The following is a 7,233-nucleotide window of genomic DNA, read 5'->3' as shown; positions in this document are numbered from 1 at the left end:
TATTTTTAAAAAAATTTTTTTTATGTGGAGGCGCAATGGCCCAGTGGTTAGGGCAGCAGACTCGCAGTCATAGAATCACGGTTTCGATTCCAGACCGGGCGTTGTGAGTGTTTATTGAGCGAGAACACCTCAAGCTCCATGAGGCTCCGGCAGGGGATGGTAGCGAACCCTGCTGTACTCTTTCACCACAACTTTCTCTCACTCTTACTTTCTGTTTCTGTTGTGCCTGTACTTCAAAGGGTCAGCCTTGTCACACTGTGTCACGCTGAATATCCCTGAGAACTATGTTAAGAGTACACGTGTCTGTGGAGTGTTCAGCCACTTGCACGTTAATTTCACGAGCAGGCTGTTCCGTTGATTGGGTCAACTGGAACCCTCAACATCATAAGCAACGGAGTGCCAACAACAACAATACAAACTATCTTTTAAGTCTGATATTTATTCTATCGGTCTCTTTTGACAAATCACTAAGTTATGAGGATATAACTAAATCAACACTGATGTCAAGTGGTGGAGGGAGGACAAATACAAATACATACATACATACACACACACACATTATATATATGACTGGTTTCCATACTGTTTCCGTCTACAAATACATTCATAAGGCATTAGCCAGCAAGGACCTCTAGCAGAAGACAGTTGCCCGAGGTGGTGTGCAGTGCAAATGAATCCAAAACCATGTGACTGCAAGGTGAATTTCTTAACCACACACCTATTCTACAGTTTAATTTTTGCTTCATTCAATGTAATGTGTGGGAGGAAGGGGGTGCGGGCATGCATATGTATAACAGTGTAGCAAATAAAAATACCTTGTGGCATTTAAGCGGAGAGTTTTATTCCTTTATGCCAAAGTGGACTAAGCTACCCAATGAACAGAGATGGATAAAATAATTACCAGGCCAAATATAGAGATTGAGGTAATAATAAACAAAAAATGCTCTTAGAGATCGACATTCCAGCAGGGTTGCACCTTGTATGACTAAAACCAGAAAATATATGCAATAACACACCCAACACCACAGCTGAAATTGTCGGTCATATTTTCTGGGTCATATTTCTTGGGTCATATTTATTATACAGTATTTATAATTTTACAACAATGACTATAAAGTTCATTGTTAGTATATGTCCTGCTGACATAGTACTATTAAACAACATGAGTGAGCATAAAGTTATATTAATACTTCTAAGATTCTACTGTTAATATATACAAACCTTAAATAACTAACATCTGGCCACATTTATCATTTTAATCATCATGAACCTACATTTCTATCCGGGGTGAAAGTTATGTTTATTCAAAATTTATTTGTATTTATTTTCCTTGTGTTTCATTAATTATTATTTTTATTCTATTCCAAATATAAATGGTAGGTTACATAATCTTTGTCATCTTTATTGTTTTATATATACATATATATATATATATATATATATATGAAATCATCATCAAATGATTCATTCCACATATTGACTAACATATATATTCTAGACCAGATATAATTGTGTAAATGTGACATGGCAGCGTCATCAGAAGTTTACTTCCCAAGCATATGGTTTCCAGTTCAGTCCCACTGTGTGACACTTTAGGCAAATGTCTTCCACTACAGATTCCCAACGCTATGGTAGAAGATGGAAACTGAAAAGAACCCCATCGTATCTTTTATCTTTTACTTGCTTCAGTCATTAGTCTGTAGCCATGCCACAGCACTACAGCCTTGAAGAATATTAGTCGAACGAATTGTATCCAGTACTTACTTTTTTTAAGCTTGGTAATTATTCTATCAATTTCTTTTGATGAACTGCCAAGTTATGGGGATGTAAATACATCAATACTGGTTGTCTAGCATTGGTAGAGGACAAATAAAGACACGTATACATGTATATATATATATATACATGCACAACAGGCTTCTTTCAATTTCTGTCTACCAAACATTAACTATCCATGAACTCTGAGTTCAAATCCTGCTGAAGTCAGCTGTGCTTTTCATCCTGCCAAGGCTATAGTAGAAGGCACTTGCCCAAGGTGTCATGCAGTGGGATGAACCAAGAACCATGTGGTTGGAAAGCAAACTTCTTACCACCAAACCATGCCTATGCTTCTGTGTATGTGTGTGTGTGTGTGTGTGTGTGTGTGTGTGTGTGTGTGTGTGTGTGCGCGTGCGTGCGTGCGTGTGTGTGTGTGTGTGTGTGTGTGTGTGCATGTTACTGTCTTCTTGTCTTGACATCATGTGATAGTTGTAAACAAGTATCACCATTAAGCAAGTTATGTCCTTCAATCCAATGTTCCACAAAAATATGTCTAGCCATGGGTTAATATTACCTTGATTGGAAACTGGTGAGGACTGATGACAGAAAGAACAACCAGCTGTAGAAAATCTGCCACAAAGAATTCAATCTACTCTATGCAACCATGGAAAAATGGACATTAAAATAATGATGATATATTCTGGACCACATCCAAAAACAAGGCCACCTGACTAAATAGCATCGGACTACTTAACCAACACATTCCAAAATCTGCTCCACAGATGTGCTGCCTTTCCTACTACTATTACAATATAGCAGTGTCTTCTCCTTGGACCTAGCTGGTCTTGTGCTCCCTCCACCTAATCTTGTGATTCTCAGGGTTTTGTAGCTTAGCATCTCCCTTCACCAAATAGCAGTTTACAAATGCATCCTTCATGTGTTTTGAACAAAAAAAAAAAGGTAAACAACAGATTATTTTAATAGGCACAGTGATACTTCGCAGTACGAGTTTAATTTGTTCCATGACCAAGTTCATTTTACAATTTACTCATTTTACAAATCAATTTTCTCCATTGAAATTAACTAAAATATAATTAATCCATTCCAGCCCCCAAATCTACCCAAAAATAATTTTCTATGGGTTTTAAAACAGAAAAGGTGGAGTTACAAGTAAAATGACAATTATCAAAAGAGAATGCAAAAGAAATATGTAAACTGGTTTTATTAACTGAAGCACCTTAAAGATGGGACGATTTGTACACGAGGAAGATGATAGAGCAAGGAGGAGGAGGATTACTGTTTGGAAGGAGAATCTCCTTCCATTAAGACTTCAGGAAGAACAATTTCTGGCGTTTTCTCTCTCACTTTCCTAAATTTAGGCTTTTTGGACACACTTTCTTCACTTTCTACACTTGCAGGTCGTTTCATTAGAAACATATCAAGAAAAGTCTGTTTTTTTTCTTGCCTTTGAAAATGTTATGAAAATGCGTTAGAGCAGAGTCATTAAATAAAGCAGCTGCACGACCTGTAGATACTTTTTCTAGGTGATTTTTTTTCCTACAAATTCAAAAAGATACTGCCACTTTGCCAACACTGCCTTTATGTCACTCGTAGAGATAGTATTCTCCATTACACTGTTCTCCTCCAGGGAACCAATCTCTTCCACCACGTCAGAATGCTGCTGCTCCTGAAGCTACAGGAGTTCATCTGTTGTCAGTTCCTCTGAGTGTGCCTTGATGGGATCGTTAATATCCCCATCATCAACCTCAAGGCCCATGAACTTGCTAAGAGATATTATCTCTTCAACTACAGGTGTCTCAGGCTCAAACCTTTTGAAGTATCTTTCAGATATGCTGTCAGGCCACAGTTTCCTTCATGCAGAATTCAGTATTTTCCTCATTACACTCTGTCAGGCCATATTAATGATTTTTCAGGCAGTTTACAATGTAGTTCTCCTTCCAAAACTCACGAAAGGTCAGATTTGCATTTTCAGTGACTTCAAAGCACCGACAAAATAGGTGCTTGGTGTACAATTTCATAAAATTAGAAATAATCTGTTGGTCCATGGGCTACAAGATAGGGGTGGTATTTTGTGGAAGGTACAGAATTTTATGAATTTAAATTGGTTCAAGATATCATTTTCGAAATTAGGAGGGTGAGCAGGAGCATTGTCAAGGATGAGAAGGGCCTTGAGAGGAAGACTGTTCTCCAAAAGGTACTTTTTCACTGCTGGTCCAAAGGCAAGGTTGACCTGCTTGGAGAAGAATTGTCTGGTGACCCAGACCTTAACTTTTTTCCCTCTATATGACCTGCAGCTTCTCCTTCAGGATTTTGTGTGACTTCAACACTCATGGGTTTTTGGAATGGTAGACAAGGAGTGACTTAATCTGCAAGTTTCCACTCGCATTGGCACACAGGGCGAGAGTTAGCTTTTCATAAGTTTGTGGCCTAGCATCTTCTCCTCTGAAGTTATGTAGCTTCTTCTGGGAATTTTTTTACCAAAAAGGCCAGTTTCATTACAGTTGAATACCTGTTGAGTGATGTATCCCCCGGCTGTGATAAGCTGATGGAATTCACACATGAAATTTTCAGCTGCCTTCCAGTCAGAACTCACCACTTCTACATATCTGACAACGCTATGAACACCAGTCCTCTTCTTGAAATTATCAAACCAGCCCCGACTGGCCTTAAACACATCTGCTAATGTCTCCTCCATCGATGTTCCAGGATTCAGGAGATCCCCATACAGCACTTGTTCTTTCTTGCAGATGATGGTCTCCGTAATCATATCCCCTGTGAGTTGCTGCTCATTGATCCACAAGAGATGTAATTTTTCCATCCTTTCGTGGACAGATGTGCATTGCTTAGAGAGCCTGGAGACAACCTTTGGCTGTTGTAACAACCTTGATCTCATCCATTTTCTTCAGGATGGTGCAGATCATCGATGTTTCAGCCATATTGACATGCAATGTCCATTACACATCTCTCTTATGCTTATCAATAATTTCCTTCTTCAATTCTATCATAATCAGTTTTTTCTTCTTCTCATCACTGTCCTTTGCACTAACCTTCTTAAGACCCATGGCTAACACAACTAATTATTATAAAATAATAACAAAAAATGGACAAAACTACACAAAAACATTGGGAAAAACACAACAGGGATGCTGCCACAATGAGATAAACACATGAAGTGAGCGAGCAGAGGCTGTGTTTGTTGGCAGATTTCTGCTCGTACTTCAAGACAAAAATTTGCACAAGCCTCGGTGCATGCAGCAAATTACTCAGTCAAAGGTGCACTCGTACTGCAAGGTTCTATTGTATTTGTGAGAATTAGTGCCCATAAGTTAAATTCTTGTGGACATTACTAAAGAACACAAGGACTTATATAATCATATTATATTGGACCTTGGCACATCATTAGTCATGATTCTGCTCTAAGAGGAAATACAATGTCCTACTCATATTTTAATCCCAGTTTTTTGGGGGGTTTTTTTAAATGTATTTAAAATATAAGTACTGTATCTGGTTTGTATATTTTATTTCTAGAAAAATAAAACTCTCTCAATATATAGTACTTACCCCCACTCACCAACCACAATGCCTCCTTGACATCTGCTGAGCTTACAATGCCTCCAAGGGACTTATGTTACCACTCAGTTTAAGAATCACTGACTAAGACTGTTAAAACGGACTCATCTCTTCTCCTCCTCCTCTTGCTACTCATATTGTATTTGTTCCTTCCCTACTCCAGAATCTACATGACTCACTGATCCAATCCTTCTTTCCCAGATCATCCTCCCTCTGTACTTCCCTCCCTGCCCATGTTATTTTCTACAGTCATCAACTTGTAGTGGATCAAAATGAACATTATCAGCTTTGAATAAATAGTCATACAAAGAAGAGTTAAATCAAATATCCTCATTATCACATATAAGTGCAATCTAACATGAGAAGACCATCATCATCATAAACATCATCCTTTAACGTCTGTTTTCCATGCTGGCATGGGTTGGATGGTTTGATCAGAGCTGGCAAGCTGAAGAGCTGCACCAGGTTCCAGTATGATTTGGCTTAGTTTCTACAGCTGGATACCCTTCCTAACACCAGCCACTTTATAACGTGTGGTTTTAACATGGCAGTGGCATGAGCACTTTTATGTAGTACCAGCACAGGACTCTTGCAGGCCAATCCTCTTCAGGCAGTAGAAAATTCTATTCCTAGAAATGTGTAAAAACACATTCTGAGCTGTGAATGATGCCACTGGATTGTAGGCCACATGCATTCCTGCGTTCTTTCACATCATCAATAACAAACACAAAGCACACAAAACAGCATTAAATAATATATATTCATGTAATAATATATATTCCTGTAAAGTCGGATTTATCACGCTCAAGTGTTTACAGATGTGAGAAGATCTTCCACTGTGGAAATGGTGCTGGGAGAAAATTCACCTACTGCACATGTATAAAAACGCATAATGGGCTGTAAATGACGTCAATGGATAGTAAGGATGCATGCATTTCTGCATACTTTCTCTTCATCAACTTCTAACACTAAATCTAGCGTTCAAAAAAGCTTGATAAGAATGAATTAATTCTTAGAACAGTTTATGGTATGTTTGAGGTGTATTTAAAGTTTGATCAAGCTAGAATTAAAGTCACACAAAGCAGCATTGAATAAAATATATTTGCATAATGTTGCATAATGTCCTATTCATCATATTCAAGTGCATTTGAATGTTAGAAAACCCTCCACTGCAAAAACAGTCTCAGTCTCAAGAGAACTAAGTAAAGTTGCACAAAACTGCACTGATTTCACCAATCACAGCATTGTAGTTCTTGAACTCAGAAATATTTCATTCATTCTATCTTTCTTCATTTTTTTCATCACACCATGTACTCCTGTTTCTGTTACAAACAAGTTACTTGACCTGCTAGAAATAAATGCCCAATCTCCCATATATAATAATACTATACTATCTTAAAAAGGGAAGGACTCATTGGTTAATATAGTTGTAGATATCATCATCATCATCATCATCATCATTTAACATCTGTTATCCATGCTGGCATGGGTTGGATGATTTGACTGGGCTGGCACGTTGGAAGGCTGCACCAGGCTCCAGTCTGATTTGGTATGGTTTTCTACAGCTGGATGCCTTTCCTAACGCCAACCACTCTAAGAATGTAACAGGTGCTTTTATGTGCCACTGGCATGGGTGCCATTTGCATGATACCAGTATCTGCTACAACTGCGATTCTGCTCAGCTTGATGGGTTTTCTTCTCAAGCACAACATAATGCCAAAGGCTTTGAAAGGAACTCAGCCAGTCTCCAGTTAATGTATGGGATGTGGTCAGTTTTGATTACTCCAGGGCTATTGTCTTCTCAACAGAAGTCTGAATAGGACTTTCCAACAGCAACAATCAATATCATACTTGGGGGCAAGTGAGTATACTGAACCTTGACAT

At 38.4% G+C, this 7,233-nt stretch overlaps 1 protein-coding gene across 4 annotated transcripts in view; it reads right to left on the bottom strand.

Moving 5' to 3' along the window:
• Positions 1-7,233, bottom strand: part of LOC106871484 (uncharacterized) — a 167,078-nt gene that overhangs the window by 129,941 nt on the left and 29,904 nt on the right. The window lies entirely within an intron of this gene.

This window comes from Octopus bimaculoides, chromosome 6 (assembly GCF_001194135.2).
Source record: "Octopus bimaculoides isolate UCB-OBI-ISO-001 chromosome 6, ASM119413v2, whole genome shotgun sequence".
NCBI lineage: Eukaryota > Metazoa > Mollusca > Cephalopoda > Octopoda > Octopodidae > Octopus > Octopus bimaculoides.
Note: the sequence above shows the minus strand (reverse complement) of the source record. Positions and strands in the feature narration are given on the sequence as shown.